Source organism: Acinonyx jubatus, chromosome B2 (genome assembly GCF_027475565.1).
Source record: "Acinonyx jubatus isolate Ajub_Pintada_27869175 chromosome B2, VMU_Ajub_asm_v1.0, whole genome shotgun sequence".
NCBI lineage: Eukaryota > Metazoa > Chordata > Mammalia > Carnivora > Felidae > Acinonyx > Acinonyx jubatus.
In genome coordinates, this window is record NC_069385.1 from 10,278,862 (window position 1) to 10,296,867 (window position 18,006).

The 18,006-nt window shown below is 45.4% G+C and overlaps 1 protein-coding gene and 1 pseudogene across 2 annotated transcripts in view; one reads left to right on the plus strand and one right to left on the minus strand.

Annotated features, from left to right (window-relative positions):
* ZDHHC14 (zinc finger DHHC-type palmitoyltransferase 14) overlaps nucleotides 1-18,006 on the minus strand; it is a 290,130-nt gene that overhangs the window by 134,176 nt on the left and 137,948 nt on the right. The gene's annotated exons all lie outside the window — the stretch shown is intronic.
* LOC113599010 (uncharacterized) lies at nucleotides 3,179-3,263 on the plus strand (annotated as a pseudogene).

An 18,006-nucleotide genomic window follows, 5' to 3' on the forward strand; every position in this document is an offset into this window, starting at 1 on the left:
TCAGGCTCTCTGCTGGGATGTGGCCCTGTGTGGGTGGGGTGCTGCTGGTACCACTGATTGTTGTTTACATGGTCTGTTCTCTCCTCCCTCCTGCTAGCTGTTGTTCCCAGTTTCCAAAGCTGAGAGCTTTGGCTTTCAGCGACCCCACCCCCAGGACCTCTGTCTGCTCTCCTAGGTTTGTCCAAGCAGCGAACATAGTTTTACACATAATGACTGAGGTCTCTCTTGCAGAGTGTGCTCCCCGCCCCAACCCATCACACTGGGCAACGTCCTTCCCTTTCAGTGTCCAGAAGCTAGGGCTATGCAAAAGTGGTCTTGGGTGTCATGAAGAAGAGTGCCTCAGAAACGTTTGGCCTTTGTGTGAGTTTTGGAAAGTTTTACAGATGCAGAGCAGGTACCGTGGATACTGTGGATGTCTGATGTCACCGATCATCATTCCTTCCTTCATCCAATTGCTCTCACTTTTATTGAGCACATACTACATACCAACACACCAGGCCCAATGCCAAGGATACAAGAAGATCAAGACAAGATCCTTGTTCTCAAGGAGCTCACATTCTTTTTTTTTATTGTTTATTCCTTTTGAGAGAGAGAGAGAGAGACAGAGACAGAGACAGAGACAGAGCATGAGTGGGGGAGGGGCAGAGAAAGAGGGAGACACACAATCTGAAGCAGGCTCCAGGCTCTGAACTGTCAGCACAGAGCCCAACAAGGGGCTCAAACTCACAAGCCACGAGATCATGACCTGAGCTGAAGTCAGAGGCCTAACCGACTGAGCCACCCAGGTGCCCCTCAAGGGGCTCACATTCTAATAGGAGAGACAGACCCCCAGAGCAGTTAACTATAAACACAATAGCAAGTTTGGTGACACGGGTACAGAGTGTACTGAGGGAACGCTGAAGGGGACTAGCTTTGTTAGCCTGGATGGGATCAAAGAAGGCTTTCTGGAAAGGATATTGATGGCTAAGCAAAAGTTAGACCAGCAAAGAGGAATGGCATCTGCAAGAACACAGGGCCACAAAACCCTTCACTGTACTTACTGTGTCCAGGCCTTGCATGGTTGACTGCCAAGTGATAAGGTGGGGCATTCTCAGACCCTACCTAGACTGGACTCCACTGCAAGGGCAAGTCCAGCAGGAAGGGGTCTTTGCAGGTAGTTGAATCACTGCTGTATCCCCAGCACCCCAGACACTCCCTGCTGCAGGGCGGGCACTCTGTAAATATTTACTGAATTGCATTAAATAGAATCCTTGGAGCAACCTGAGAGATGTGGGTCCACACTGTGGGTGGTGAGCTGCAAAGACCATCATGCAGTTGAAAAGTTCAAGAAACCAGGCATGAATATGAGCAGACATTCATCTCAGTGTGTATTCCCTACTTCTGCTGACAGCTCTCTCCTACCCTGCTAAATAAAGCTCTCTCCTCACCCAGACATCGTGGTTGCTTTTCCCCTAGTCCTGGGGGAGAAGGAGGGCCACCCACTTCCTTTTGCAGAGGAAGAATTACTCAGTAAATTTCCTTTCTAATATTTCTCTAAGATTGAAGAGGAGTTGAGGATTTGGTTTTTCATATATCCATCATCGTAAATGTCTTAGACGTAGATGATAGTAGCCAATCGTTTGGACAGAGCCACATGTGAGTTTGGATGGCTAAGCCACTTCACTCACAAACTCACAGGACAATGGCATTTGCAATGGCAGAGACACCAATATTTGAAAAAACAGTACATGATAACTTACACAAAGTGGAAATATGGTGTCTTTGAGTAGAGAAGAAGAAAGCTACACATGCATGTAAGGGGGGAAAAATTCTATTTCCCAAAAGGAAAGGAATAAAAACAAAATGAGGTGAGCAAATTAACAGGCACATGAACCCTCTGACACCAAGCTGGTGGCCATCGGGTAAGGACAGCTACAGAAGTGCATATTTGGTGGAAATAAAAACAAAATGAAATTAAAAATGAACAAAATGAAATTTACCATGAGTTTTTGGACACTGGGTTGTTGTTGGGGGCTGCTAATTAATTTTTCCCTTGTCTAAACGGGCATCACTTACTGTTCATTAACAGATGATTCCTTTTGTCCCCCTAAACACTGACCATGCTATTGGCTATTCTGCTTTCATAGAGCTTTTGCACTAACAAAAAAAAAAAATAAAAGAAGAAGAAGAAGAAGAAGAAGAAGAAGAAGAAGAAGAAGAAGGCGGCATTTTTCTTCCCTGATGGTGGGGAGGACTCCTACCATGTAATTATCCAGCCCATTAGACAGCAAGGTCAAATCAGACAGATACGGAGGGAAAGACCGCCCTTGCAAGGTACATAGAGGTGGTCACACAGTTTTTAAAGTAACAGGCAGCGGGGTGCCTAGGTGGCTCACTTGGTTGAGTGTCCAACTTCAGCTCAGGTCATAATCTTATGGTTCATGAGTTCAAGCCCCTGGAGCCTGCTTCTGATCCTGTGTCTCCCTCTCTCTCTGCCCCTCCCCTGCTCATGCTAGCTTGCTCATTCTCTCTCTCAAAAATAAAATAAACATTAAAAAAATTTTTTTTAAGTAACAGGCAACTAGACAGGGAGACTGCAGGGAGAGGAAAGAAATTCCCAGTTGTTGATCAAAAATCTACACTTCAAGCAGTTTCACGTATTACAGTTCATGAACTCTCTACAAAAAAGTCTATGACCTTGGCATTATTATCGAGACCATTGACAGATGAGGAAACTAAGTAATACAAAGTTCACTAATTTGAAGACATCCAGCTATGATGGATCCAGAATGAGAATTCAAATCAGATGTGGCTGTCTTCAAAGCCCATGTGCTCATGGCACATTCTCTCAATTATATCACAATAAGGTCTGCATTTATTTTTTTTTAATCAAAGAATTATTGACCTACAATATTGTATTCATTTCAGGTATAAAACATAGAAATTTGATATTTATATATAGTACAAAATGATCTCCACAAAAAGTCTAGTTACCATGAGTCACCAAAGTTGTTGACATATTATCGACTATATTCCATATTCTGTACATTACATGTCCATGTCTTATTTATTTTATAACTGGAAGACTGTACCTCTTAACCCCTTTCACCTATTTCTCCCATCCCCCCTCCAAGCCCCTGGCAACCATGAGTTCTGAACTGGGCCCTCTACATTTTCTCAGTAAATATAGTAACAGTTGATCGCTTCTCAGCCTTTTGGCTAAGATCAAGTGTAGTAACAGTTGTACCTGTTTTCACCTTTTTATAATGATCCAATTACCCTCATATATAATCAAGAATGCCCAGAAAACCTGAAACTTGATCTCGCCTGGAGGTGCCTTGCCCAGTTTGGGGAGAAGACACGCCCAGGAGTCATGAGAGACAGCACCTCTCAGTGATGGATCACCAGCAGATGGGCAGGAAAGGAAATGATTCATAGATGTGCCAAAAGACAGCTAGGCACAGGATCCTGACTGCTGTGAGCGTGGGCTGGAGCCCCGACCTGTGGGGTGAAGCACTGGGAAGATAGCAGCTCCGTCCAAGGAAAGGCATGGGGCAGCTGTGACAGGCGGAGGGCCAGAGCCTCTGATGCATGGGACATAGGGAAGGGGTGCAGGCCACGTTTTGGTTTCTGTGCCTCCAGGGACACACAGATCCTTAACCGCTTAGGACACACTCTGAGTTTCAGTAAGGACTAACGAGGGAGACCGCCTTCGTGCTCCAAGGTCAAGAAGACTGCTCTCAGGTTCTGCTTCTCTATTCCATTTGAGAAATAACCAGTTCCATAGTTTCTACACAGAGCAGTGCTTGTATCCCCAGAATCCCTGTTAAACAAGCTTTGAAACTGAACGGTGAAGACCACTCCTGTTATTTCCAAAGGTAGTTGTGTCAAACAAACATGGCATTGGTTAGTCTTGCTTCTGGGGGTCCTGATGAGTACAATGCTAAAGCAAAACTCTCATTTATGAAAAAAGAGATGCTTCCTCAAATTCCCAGGCTATGCTCAAGGAATAACTCACTTCTCATGAGAAGAGGGTGGGGTGCAGAAAGTCCAAAGCCCCCACTACAAGAGAAGCCACAGTAACTGAAAATACTACTCTGATTTACATTCCTGTCAAGCAGGAGAGACAAAGAACCTCACATGAGGACAGGTGGAAGGTGCCAGGTAACATCTAGAAGCCTGGCTATTTTTACTAGATACTACTGGGTACAGTGATATACTTTCTAGGAAAACTCTTTGAACTCATTGGAAAAAAACTGAAAAATACCATGCTGACCAATTAATGCCTTGACCAGCCCACTCATCTACTTGCACTTTTCCATGTCTATTCTTCTGCGGCTAAACTTTTAGACTGTCTCTTTACTTGAGTTTTCTTTTAAGCCACACACTTCTGAGATAAAGATCTTTTCAGCTCATTTTTAAATAAACAAGTTCCTGAGCACTGCCCAGTGGCAAACATGACTATTAATTTCCTAAAGGAGGAGGTCAAAAGGCAAATAGTGTTCATTAGTTCTAGGGAAAATCATGAAAATAACCTTCTGGGATATGATGGAGTGACATCTGAGAAAAGCATATTTAATGAGAGCCCAACAACAGGGGTTTAGGCAAAGGAAGTCATGCCTGGCTATCCGGGTGGAATGTTTGGAAGATGTTACTGTCGTGAAAAGCACAATAAATCAAATGGCTGCCACGCATTCCCTGAGTTTTGCCAAGCAGATGGCAAAGCTGGAGAATCAAGCAGGAAAGCTGGAGAACGATACAAGGGACAGGGGAAAAGATCAGATGGCGCCTCCCACAGGACTAAGTCGTCATTCATCTGGGGCTTGTGCCGGGCGTCATCCAGCTGGCTTAAACAGTCAGTAGAATGAGCGGAGTCCAAAAGAACCATCAAGCACTATGGAGGATCTTTTACATTTCCAGAGACAACTGCCTGAGAGAGTGGTCACGTGACTGCCAAGGAACACCACATCATGTCTTCAGCACTTGTGAGACTCTGTGATGTCAAGCCACGGAGGGCCACCAAGCTGGCCCTTAAGGCTCTAGTTGTGCCTAAGTGCTCAGCGGCAAAAGTTCGTGGCTGTCATGCTCATTCTGGACAGTTCTTAAAGACTTTGTCCAGCAGTAGTTTCCATCACTTAGGATTCTGCCCCCCCCTTCTCCCCTCAGTGGAATGTGTTTTCCCTGAGCAAGAGGACAGGATTTTGATGTTGGTTAAATATAGCAGCGAGCTTTGCAAAAATGCTTTGTCAAAGGGAAGAGTTATTAAATAGGACATGTGGGTCGGAACCTAGGAAAATGGGTAAACTGAACCAAGGGGTATCAATCACTGCTGTTCTACAAATGAGCTGAGAAGTCAGCCTCTCCTTATGAGTAGATAAGAGGGGCGCCTGGGTGGCTCAGTTGGCTAAGTGTCTCATCTCTTGATTTTGGCTCAGGTCATGATTTCGCAGGTGGTGAGATTGAGCCCCAACTCAGGCTCTGAGCTGACAGTGCAGAATCTGCTTGGGATTCTCTCTCTCCCTCTCTCTCTAACCCTCCCTCACTTGCATGAGTGCTCTCTCTCTCTCTCAAAACAAACAAACTTAAAAAAAAAAACAAAAACAGTACACAAGAGGAGCCGCAAATCTGGGAGGGGGTCAGGGCTCTGAGGCAGCCAGCCCTGACGTGGTAACCTGCCTTCAGGTCACCCAGCTGGAGGGTTTGGGCTGAGGCTCCAGCAGGCTCCCAGCAATGAGAGAAGAGGCCAAGCCCTACTTTTTAGGGCGTGTCTCAATCTGGAGTTTATGGGTTTCCCAGTCTCTTGGGAGAAGATCCACAGATTCTTTAAGAGGTTTGTGCCCCCAAAGTATTACGAACTACTACTTTTAGGAAGAGAAATACATAGCCAGGTAGCTACACAGAAGCACATTTCTGTGGCACCAAACGTGGTGTCCAAGCACCTCAGTGTTCCCCAGCCACCATTTCCTGCCTCAGTCCTTCTCCCCACACCCCATGGACCTCTCCATGACCCGGCAGTTAAGCTAATGTCTGCCCAGGTTCGAGGCCCCCAAGCCCTTGCTCCAGCAGTTGTTCAATAATTCGGCTATCAGCTCTGCCTGTAGGTCTGAAGAGTGGAATCAGCCTTCCCCACAAACACCTTGTGCATATGTGTTAGTCCAGCGGAAGATGGGTTCACCCATTCTGAAGTAGGGAGGAGGAAAAGGGGCCACTTCAAGACTGGTGCCAATGTGGGAGCAAGTAGTGAATGTCCTTCCTCATTCATGAGGCTGAGGGTGGGCCAGACTCCTAAATGATAAAATACCTCCTCTGTGAAGAAGAAAAATAGCCCAGGGCAAATGCAAGAGTATGAAGAAGGTACTGGAAGAGACTGTGGAGGGTACCATCTTATCCCTAGCCTTGTCTGGAGTCTGAGAACTTCCCCCTGACAAGACCAAGTAGACTGGCAGGACAAGAACATGATTCACTTCCACACCAGAATCCGGGGAGTGGGTCCAGACGGCCACCTAACAAGTTCCGTGGTGTGTGGGAAGGCCATACCCATTGGACTCAAACCAACTCGCTTCAAATCTTAAATGTGGCACTTACTCTATGAACTTGAAGAAGTTACTTATTCTTGCTGAGTTTTAGTGTCCTCGTATTTTGAGTTGGAAAAATGGTCAATTACAGGTAATGGTAGCCCCATTGTAGAGTTGGTTTGAGAACTGATGAGTTAATATTTGGAAGACCTTTAGTGAAGCCTCTGGCTATACATTCAGTACTCCCTAAATATTATTCCTTTCCTCCTCCTACAAGAGCTAGTCTTGCACTTGTGTGGATTTCTGGTACTTTTCCACCCTTCCCTGTTTTTCCTTGTTTCCAGTTGAGTCCAGTGGCTTCCCTGCAGTTTAAAGTAAAAGCCCATGAGAGTTGTGTGTTTGTTTCAGAGGCCAGTGAGTTGGGAAGAAGTTTGGCTTCAAAGCTCAGAGAGGAACTCAAGAAGAAAAGTGATTGGAAGCCACTGGAAGACAGGGTGAGTGAGCCATCCGTGAAAGAACGAAGCGTGGTGGGGAAATGGGTAGCAGCTCGAAACCAGCAACCGGCCCTGTGGATTTAGCTGGCAGTCAATGCTATTCCCCCCACAGCCAGTAAACGGCATTGGGGCTAGAGGAGGCTATGTTCATGCCTTCTGATACCCTGAATCATTTTAGTTGAAACACCATGGAAAAAAGTCCTTTCACAGTATGGGAGGTAGCCATTCTGGATGGCTCCAGTGATCCCTGCCTTCTGGTATTCAGACTCAGCTTGACTGGAGGCTGGCCCTGGTGACTTCTAGAAAATGGCAAAAGTGATGGGTTATCACTTCCAAGATTAGGTTAAAAAAAAGATTGTAACTTCCTTCTTGCTCACTTTCTCTTACACTCTGGCTGGGAGGCCATGCTGAACTGTCTATGGACAGGCTTTTGTGGCAAGGCTCGCGAAGGTGGCCTCTGGCCGATGGGCATGTGCGTGAGCTTAGACACAGATCCTCCTCCAGTTAAGCCTTGAGATGACTGCAGCCCCACGGGACACCCTGAGCCAGAGGACACAGCTAAACTGTACTGGATTACAGACCCAGACACTACAAGATAATAAATGTTTTTTGCTCTAAACTACTAAATTCTGGGGGGTAATTGTTTAAATAGCAACGGCTCACTACCACACATGGCTGCATCAGACACACAAAACATTCGGAAATTACATCTGCCAAATAAAAGGGAATATTCTTCTTCCTATAGTGAATAGAACAGAATCACTTAATGGAATAAATCCTGAACATCCTTTCCTCTTGTGATTTTGTCTGACTAGCCGAGTGGTATACAGGGATCACTCTGGAGGCAGGGAAAACTTACAAATTAATTAGCTGGATTCTATCACTAACTAAAGCTTGAGTTAGCGCTTCATGATCTAACTGGCTGTGTTCAAGGGAATGTGAAAATCTTACAAAAGCACTGGCCCCCCCAAATCTGACTTCTCAACATGTAAAAAGAAGATGTAAGGAATAATTACGGAAAGGGAAGACATATGTTTATGTACGACCATGTGCCACAGAAGAGACCTTAAAAATTCAGCCAAGGAGCTGGAAAACTGGTACCTAGTAAGAGGTTCCAAATAAACAGAAGTGAAGTTTGTGAAATAAGCACAAATAAACCATCGGTATTTCCTAAAGGTCCTCTTAAATCAGGGTATTTACCCCCTGCATCTCTTTAATCGTGTGCTATGTGCTACCAAACATCTTGTTTCTCTCCTTTTTCTTTCCTAAGGAAATATTTCCATGTTTTATATAAAATGGTAAGAGAGAAACATTTACCAGTGAGTCTTTGTTTTTTAATGAGTTAAAGAACATTGTCTCTAGAATCAGGCTATGCCAACTTGTATGCCGCTGTGGTTTGATATTTCTGTGAGAGGCATAAAAATAAAAGTCCAAAGTCTTTTTGGTGGGGTCTGCACAGCTGCTGACCAGACACGTGTGATCTCCCTCCTGTTAGAGCCCTCACAATGACACCAAAAGAAGAAAGAATGGCAATGGCAATGAAGACTGAAGAGGAAACCACAGGCCAAAGTCCAAGGGCTTCCATTAATATAGTGTGGATACAGATGAACTGAGAAAGGCATTTTTAGATCACGCATCATTGATTACATAAACCATAAAACAAAACAAAGCAGATGCCCGCTCCTCGCCCGCCCCCCACCCCCAGGGGCAGGGAAGGACCTTAACACAGAAGAAATTAAAATGTCATCAACCTCACTAGCAATCAAAGAAAGGCAACTTGAAAATGCCATTTGTAGAGTCATATTGACAAATGCCCCCAAGGTGAGAGAGAGAGAGAGAGAGAGAGAGAGAGAGAGAGAGAGAGAGACTGGAGAGAGAGGGGGAACTGTCCTCCAGCCTGCTCTTGGGAGGACAGAGCCTCACCCCGGGGCAGGGGGCGGGGCAATCTGGACACCAGTGCCCAGAGCCTGATGGAGGAAGCCCTCTTCTTTTTTTTAACCTGTTCTGTACAGAGAGGAGGAAGCAGGTGGGTGGAGGAAAAGAAAGGAAATGGAAAGGAAGAAAAGAAAAACACAATTTACAGTGAGCAGACTTCTAAAAATCATTTTAAAAATTACTTTGTAAATAATAAAAAAGCTCATTAAATCGTTTTGGTAACTTTTTTTTTAAGACCAGAAAAGAAATAATTTCCTTAGAATCCATACCATCAGGAAGTAGACTCCTGGATTTCCTAGGCCAGTTATTTCCCTAAGATCAGAGAAAATGGGGGGTGGGGTGGGGGCCACCCATAAACCATAAACCAAACCATATTCCCCTCACACACTTAATGAAAGATCTGGTGTGAGAACCAGTGACACGTTGTCAAATCCATTCCTGTTTGTGAACACACATTTACCAGTTTCTCGATAATGTTTGAAGTCAACGTGAGATTAGGGATCAAGTCTAAACTCTATCTGATGGTGGAATCTCTCATTTTTAGTTGTGAAAGCCATTTTTATCCGTTTGGCTTTTGACATAATATTTGCATTAAAAAGGCCGGAAGGAATGTACTGAATGGTTAGGCCCTGGCATCTGAAACAAAGGCTGTATTGACTTTTCACAACAATCCTGTGGTAGGTATTGCACTAGATGCGGAAATAGAACCAATAAGCAACTTGTCAAAGGTCATCTAAGTAGTGAGTGGAAAGGGCAAACCTAGGACTACTTCATGCCAAGGTTGAGTATCTCTATGCAGCCAGCTTTGTGGCTTTTCAAATGCAATTTGGTACATACTCTAGCAATTTACAGCTTAATTAGGTTAATTAAGACAACCATCTCAAAGGCTTCCCCTTTATTCTGGGGCTCCCGTTTCGGAAGCAAGCATTCCTCACTATGGATTGGGAACCCCGATGTGGTCAACCTTCAACGGAAGAGTCAAAGCTGCTCCAGCGCTCCAGGTAGGGGAGAGCTGTGGCTGAAGATTTCAGGGTCTGCACCTTCCCTTCCCTGCTGCTCTTGAATGCCGTCTTTCCAGGAAACAGAATAGCCTCTCCTTACTTCTAAGAAGTCTCTTGCTCTAAAGCTAAGGTACAGAGTGGGAAACACAGGAGTTCCTTACTCAAGACTGATCTCCAGAATTTTCTGAGCTATACTACCTGACGGGCACTGAGCTAGACTACCGCAACTTCAGAGTTGGCTAAAATGCCTGACGCCAAACTATAAAACAAAACAAACAAGATCTGACTCACTATCTGAGCTCTTGACTCTACGTACCTGGATCCCCACTTCATCTGTAAATGAAGTTGGACTGGCCGCCCTCCCCAGATGAGCCTTTCAGTTCGACATTCCATGGTTTGAATATATATCTGCAATGTACATTTTCTATTTTTTAAATGTTTATTTATTGTTGAGAGAGAGAGAGAGAGAGAGAGAGAGAGAGAGAGAGAGAGAGGAGAGTCAGAGAGAGGGAGGCAGGCTCCAGGCTCCGAGCTGTCAGCACAGAGCCTGACGTTGGACTCAACACACAACCCACGAGATCACGACCTGAGCCAAAGTCTGATGCTTACCGACTGAGCCACCCAGGTGCCCCATTTTGCTTTACTCTCTTCCACTGATTCACAGACATATTGGCAAACAGAGTGCAAGTACATTTTATGTAGACTTGAATTTATGTGAAATTTGAAATAGTAAGGTTATAGAAGTATTAATAAAGCTTGATTTTATGTGCAAACATCGAAATTAAAAAAATTATCAAGAACCAGATCATTTCATAGGGCACCTGGGTGGCTCAGTCAGTTAAGCGTCAGACTTTGGCTTAGGTCATGATGTCACAGTTTGTGAGTTCAAGCCCAGCTTTGGGCACTGTGCGGACAGCTCGGTGCCTGAAGTGTGCTTCGGATCCTGTGTCTCCCTCTCTCTCTGCCCCTCCCCTTCCCATGCTCTGCCTCGGTCTCTCTCTCAAAAATAAATAAACATTAAAAAAAATTAAAGAACCAGATCATTTCAGAGTTGGCAGGAAATGAATGGTCAATAGTGTTACACTATTGTCCCAATTCTCTTAAGTACTAATATTCAGAGCTACTTTCCCAGGTAAATGGAAACACCAGCTTTCCTTTGTATCAGCTTCCTAATGGCCAACACTTTCATGTCTCAGAACACATGGAAGTGATTTTAGTGACTACTGTGTTGCCATTTAAATATCTACTGCTATTACAATTAAAAATCCTTTAAAAACATCCTATAGAAATGTCATTTACACAATCATTAAGGGGTTGATGTTGGAAAAGATTAGAAATTTTATAACTTTGGAAAGCAAGTTAGAGATTGTAAAACACTATTATTATGTGTATATTATTATGCTTTTCAAACATTTTCCTCAGAATAAGCAAAAAATATCCTTTAAGAGTTGTAGATTTATGTCTTTGAAGATCATATCCCCCCTTCTATACACTTATTTCCATGGAAAAACTAGTCTCAAATTACGTGAGTTTAAATCATATGAGATCTTCTGGAACTCGTTTCTTGCATAAGCTAAGACTACCAGGTACTCTCTAACTAGAGATGTTCCAGAAGAACTTCTATGCCATGACAGCTGGGGAAGAAAGCCCTAGAAGCATGGACAGCCGAAGTGCACACGGCAGGAATCCAGGGGGAATGACAGCTGAGCCTTTCTGTGGCTTCCTCCATCCAGTCAGGATGGGGAAGGGACTATTCCAAGGGCCGCTGCTCCAGGCCAGGACACAACTGGAATGGAAAGGGAAACCCATCTGGCCAGAGTTCTGCACAGATCACACACCTCAATTAGACTCAATTCTTTAGGTCTGGAAGTGACCTTGGAAGTCATCTCTTGTCCTGCAAATGCCCTGTCCTTCCCCTCAACTTGGCCCAAGTGCCACTCACCACAAGAAATGCTTTCTGAACGACACTCCCATTTCTTCAGTGCCTGCCTCTTTGCCACCAAAGCAACCCTGGGCAAGCGTTCCCTTTCCACTGAGCTCTAATTGCTGGTTTTGTCATTCCTCTTTCTCAACAGGACATTGTGTTCCTTGAGAACACAACTGGGCAGTGACCAGTTGGTCAGCTTTTTATTCCCAGGACCTAGCAAAGCGACAGGCTCCAGTGGGCACTCTGAAGCTTGTCTGATGATGCAAACCAGCTGAATCCTTTCCTTTTGCAAGGGAAGAGCCAAGGGGGAAGGACTTGCGCAGGGCCACTCAGGTCCTGTGGGTCAGAGCTGAGACTGGGACTCAAGTCTCCTGGCTCCAAGGCCTTTACCCGCTGGTCACCTGGGACATGGATGGTTCTGAACTTTCAGCGGGCAGTTTACATTGCCTCCAGAATCTGTGTAAAGGCAGTTATGCTTCTAGATCAACCCAAAGCCTATGCCTTTTAGAAAATTATCTCACTGAGGACCTCTCTTCCCCGTGAGCTCACCTCTCTGGATGACTTGTAGATACAAGCTGCTCAGCACACACTTACTGAGCATCTCAAGATAAGGACTCAAATAAGCAAAGTACCTTGTTTTTTCCATGCAATGGCCTACTTACTTTAGGGTTTATTAAAATCGGATACCATTCCCTACAATTGCTTCGAAGCATCCATGCATGCATACACACCTACCTAAATAACTAAATATCAAACTTTGTCCCTTGGCTTCTAACTTGAAGACATGATCATACTTTTAATACCAGGATTGGGAAAATGAAAATATATAAAATAGGACTGAAACTCAGTTGCTGCTTTGCTGAGTGTGGCTCCCCATACTTGAGGAAGGAAAACAAAAAACAGCTCCACGTTGGCCTAGGATTCTGGGATGGCTAATGCTCCCATTGTTACCAGGACATATTCATTGTGCGTCAGCCCGCAGAACGCCGTGCTCAGCCCAGGAGGCAATGATGGGTGCTGGAGCCTCAACAGAGCAACAGGGCGGCTTCCGCGTGGCTCCACCTGCTCGCATTAGCTGCGGTATGGCTTGTAGTATTCCTTGCGTTCAACGTCCCACGTGGAGGGGAGGGCCCAGGCCACCTGGGTGGAAAGACAGTGCTGATCACAGAGCACAGGCCTGGAATTCTCTCTGGAAACAACCAGCAAGACCAGAACAGAGCGGGGGGGCCACAAAGGCAAGGCCTCTCTGGCTTACGTCCAAGGTTCCAGGAGATAAATGTTGAGGTAGATTCTAAAAATTAATGCCGAACCATATGAGAGGTCTGAGAACAGGCAGAAGTTTTGGGATTGACCCTGGGGTTGGAAGGGACAGCAGAAGACGCAGGGGACAGGTTTGCAGAGCTGTGGCAGCTGGTGGGCCAGGGCCAGCCAACATCACACACGTAAGCAGGCTCTCGGCAACTGAGGTGGTTCTAATTCCTTTTACGTCCTCTGTGAGTTGTAACTCATTCCTCGTTAGAGCTTTCCCAGCCTTTATCCACAGGCACCAAGCCCAGCAACAACTCGTTTCAGGGTGTCTGTAAAACACGCCCCCTCAACTCCCTGCTGCCCTGAGAAGCTCAAGGGCCACACACGTGGCCCTTTGATGTCCATAAGTGACTGTCATTAGGAACCACTTGCTTGAGTCTTGAGTCCCAAATGTAGCCAGTGGCGAACATCAACGTGGCTTGAGGAAAATGTAGTGGGTGCCAATCCTTTAACACTGAAGTACGACTAGACTCAGGGCTGCCAGAGATTTAAAAAAAAAAAAAAAAGGAAAGAAAAGAAAAGAAAAGAAATGGCAGGTGGGTGGTCTTTGTCCCAGCAGGCCTTCCACGCAGGGAAGGAAGCCTCAACTCCAGGAAAATAAACAGCTGCAGGCAGCCTGCTGCGAGTAAAGAAACCAACAGTGTTACTGCCCCTTCGGTCCTCTCGCCAGGCTGTGTCCACAGCCGTGAGTGCTTGTGAATGCGCACAAACACATGTGCATGCACACACACGCACACCCAACATCACACACGCACCCATACACACGTGCACTCATGTGTGTTCACACGCACAGAAGTACATACACAACACACATGTGCTTGCACACATACATGTGCACACACGCACACACCTTTTTAAGTTGTCCACAGGCAATCCTATGATGACTTTCCCAACTGACCCTTTCTTAGTTACCAGCTCAAGCTGTGGCCAACGTGGGGGCTTTGATAAAGAGCACAGGCATTGTCTACGGCAACACTTTAAAAAGTGTTTAAGTGACGACGTTATGTTCTTGAAAAATAAAAAAGGAAAAGTGAATTCCGGTCCTGCTTCTGAAATGTACTAAGTGTCAAGCCACAAGCGGCCACATGGACAAAGGACTCAGTATGAGGTAGGACAGATGCCTTCCATTCGGTCCTTCTTCAGGTCTGAACCCGGATGTCTCAGCTCAGGATCAGAAACCACAAGTTTGGGTGTATCTAAGAGAAGTTTTCAGATGCACCATGTGGCTGGCTGCTCAGGAGATACTTGAGGGTGGATGGTTCTTTGGTGCACACCCCTCCCCTAACACACTGCATAGAAAGCAGCCAATCCCACTGGGAAAGCCAGCTCCCCACTTTTGGGGACAGTTCCTGGCTCGCAATTCCTGAGGAAGGGTTCGGTGAAGTAATGCTCAAGGCAACAAAGGTCTCTACAGGCTTGAAGTTCACTTCAGTGCTGCTGTCAGATGCCCAGGATGCCTGCATCCTGGACGCCAACAATCCCGTGGTCCTGCCCTTGGAGCTCTCAGTACTCACTCTCACTACATTGCTAGAACTTTCCGAAAGGAAAAACAAAGAAACCGTGCCTCTGCCCTCTCCCCTCACACTGCCATGTTGTGGAATGTGTGTACTGTAGATGGGCTGGGTACAGTGGGCACAGGTTTCTTCTGGAAAGTGACAGATGCAGCTGGAGTGATTACACATTTATTAACTTAATGCATCTCATGGGTTCTCGTGACAAACGCACCCCCACAAAGGATGACAGAGGGTCCCCAGTTACTAGCCCTTCAGTTCTCTTGTTCGATTGCATCTCAGACTTGACCTTTCTCCTTAATTTGTCCCTCCTTGCACAATTTCATGTTGTACTGCGACCCAGGTTCCCGCCCCTCATCACAACATGCATTCGACTAATAAATATGGATTACTTAGGATATGGGTTTACAATCTGGCTGGAAAAGATTGGCCAGCTCCACCAATGGCATCATGGTATGGCAGGAAGGGCACACAGGGTCCTGTAACCCGTCCGGGGAGTGACAACAGCATACTCCCAGAACTCTGAGAGAAAACTATCTTAAGAGAGAAAACCTGGAGAGATTAGCCAATTCACCCTAATGACGTATACAAGATGTTCATGGCAACGCTATTGATAATAGCACCAAACTGAAGACACTCGAATGAGTAGAATGTATTAATAAATGACATGTTGTTATAATGTATATTATACAGCAATGATATCAACATACTATTTGCTGCACACAACATAGACATCGCTTATAAACATCATGTTGAGTAAAAGTGCAGTGAGTTTCATTTATAGAAAGCTCAAAAACAGGCAAAGTTAAAACCATGGTGTTAGAAGACAGCAGTTCCTCTAGACGGGGTAGTGGCTTAAAAGGGCTTGTGGGGTGTAGGCTGTGCTCTATTTCTTGCTCTGAGTGAGGACTCCGTGACTCCAATAACTTTGTGAAAATGTATCAACTTTGGGAAAATTTATATGCTTTTCTGTATGTACAGTATATATCCATAAAACATTTTCATGTATATATATATATATATATATATATACACATATGTATATATAGGTGTGTGTGTGTGTGTGTGTGTGTGTGTGTATGCGTGTGTGTGTGTGCAGTTGGTGCTAGTAAGCAGCTCTGGAAGTAACACAAGAGATGTTTGAAAACGCACAACTAAAGAAACTTTGGATGCTCCCAGTTCCTTGTGCATGATCTGGCATAAGGTCAGAGAAGAAGAAGGCCTGAATATAATCATAATCATATAAGCCACAATGCAATCAGTTACCCTGTGCTCTCCTCAAAAGAGAATGAAAAAGATTTGGTGAGACAGAAGTTTGTAGTGTGTATCTTGACCATCCCTCAGAGAGGTGCTCAGTCAGGAAGGCAGGAATACACTCAATTGTGGGTGATTCATCAGGCCTCGCCATTCTCAAATGACATGCTATTTGAGGCCATTTCTCCCTTCATTCTCTTGTTCCCCACTCATAACAACCTTCCAACCACAAATCCAATTTCTCTAGACCAGGACATGCTAGAGAGGCAAAAAGAATATTCTGATCACTATAAAATGGCTGCATTAAATCAATTACATCCTTTTGATACTACATATACCTGCAAGGCCCCTGCTACAGACACTTCTGCAAACACCAGGACAACATTGAGTCCCAGCACCTGCCAAGTCAAGAACCAGAACTTGAACTGTGGAATTATTCCCGAAGTGCAGCTCCCCAGAACCACAGCCCCAGACTCTCTCATGTTCTTGGAATGGGCTACTCAGGTGTGTTTTCAGTGCCTGTATCATAGGTGGCCATTTCCCACCCACATGCAGGAAGAGAGGCTGGTTGGCCTCCGTGATGTCAAGACCAGCAAGACTTTCCAGTGGTCAAGAGGCTTCGGGGCTCAGTCAGAGTCGGGGGTCTCTCCCTTGTCTCAGGGGTTCCTTCGAGTTGGTGTGACAGTTGTCATAACTCGCTCCTCTCTGTCCCACTGCCCACTAATAAACACCGAAAATAAAGTACAGTTGTGCCCCCTTATCTGTGAGGAGACCACCTTCCAAGACCCCTCAGGGGATGCCTGAAACTGTGGACAGTCCTGAACCCTGCATATACTATGTTCTCTCCTATACACACCTATGATAAAGTTTAATTTAGAAATTAGGCACTGTAAGAGGCTAACAGTAATAAAATAGAACAATTATAACAATATACGGTGATAGAGGTTATGTGAATGTGGTCAAAACATCCTATTGTCCCGCTTGATCCTCATGAAGAGGCTGGGAAATGACAACATGCCCGCATGATAAGGTGACTGAGGAAGGCATTGGGATGCAGTGTTAGGCTATGTTGACCTGCTGACGAGAGGTCAGAAGGAGGATCATCCCCTTCTGGACCCTGGTTGACCACGAGTTAACTGAAACCACAGATAAGGGAGGGACCACTGTATACACTGGGGATCCTGGGGACCCCTTCCAATCTGACTTCTTGGTGAGATCTGAATACTGAACAACAATCTCATTGGAGGATATATTTTGCTATCCTCATTGGAGGATATTTTGTCCCCTACAGAACTGTCTTCCATCCCTGCTCCTTCATCGGAAGCCCTGAGTCTGGAGGCCACAGGGGAACATCCGGGATGTGCTCTGGGCACAGCCAACTGAGCACAAGTTAGAATGACAACATGTGTGGAAAGAGGAAAACTCCTGTCATACCAGCCTTCTGGATGTGGAAATGGAAATCCCTCCAGGACACGGCAGGAGGGGTGCCTCCTGATCCCACATTGCACCCCAAGAACACAGGTGGGGGGGACAGCAGCAGGCAGTGCTTGGCCGTGAGCTTGCTGGTTTGTTCGTTCCAAAAGGAATTGGTGAGCCCAAAATTTATACCCATTTGCCTCCAACATGTCTTTTTCTTTTAATCTCTGAAGCTACGTTTTCACACTTGTTAATGAAAACCTTACTCGTTTTGTTTCTACAACAGAACCAATTCCAGGGAAGTCAACTCATTCAGGCTGACCTGTGGGAGTGACTGGCCACTGTCTAAGGCAAAAAGTGAGAACTGGGGTGCCAGGAAGAGCATGGTGGTCCAAAGACCAAAGACAGAAGTGAGACTCTGGGCATGTCATGCTTCCTTCCTTGTTCAACCATAAAATGAGGAGCTGGAAATCAACATTGCTAAGTTCCCTTCAGGATCCACGATGGCTGGGTAAGGAGCCTCATCTTCAGATCAGAAAAGGCCTGGATTCTGATTGTTAATTCTATTGCTAGCTGTATGACTCAGGTAAGTTACCCCACCTCTCCGAACCTCTGTTTTTAATTTGTAAAACAGAAGTAATAATCATCACATAATAACAACAATCA